Source organism: Fulmarus glacialis, unplaced genomic scaffold (assembly GCF_000690835.1).
Source record: "Fulmarus glacialis isolate BGI_N327 unplaced genomic scaffold, ASM69083v1 scaffold15477, whole genome shotgun sequence".
Taxonomy (NCBI): domain Eukaryota; kingdom Metazoa; phylum Chordata; class Aves; order Procellariiformes; family Procellariidae; genus Fulmarus; species Fulmarus glacialis.
The window spans coordinates 64-423 of NW_009223926.1; positions in this window are offsets into that span (position 1 = coordinate 64).

The following is a 360-nucleotide window of genomic DNA, read 5'->3' on the forward strand; positions in this document are numbered from 1 at the left end:
TAGATTCCTTCACCTTTGGTTAAAAAAGTTAAAGCCCTCTCTTTAATAGCATACTTTCTCTTTAAAAGAACACACATTTTGCATACAAAAGAAAAAATCTGTTCCCATAAATCGACATTACATTCCTCATCTTCAAACGGCAAAGGCTGTGAAGGTTAGACTCCAGAGTTTATCAACACTCCACTGCACAGACATTTAAAATGACTATTTTTATTTTTTATGTCTTATATACAATAAGATCTGAATAATTTTATTTTTCTTTTCGTTTCACATAACTGGGAAAAATAAAACCCGTGTATTTGTAATTTTTTTTTTTTTTTTTAAATTTCTAATGTTTTTCCACCTATCTGCCCTATGGGT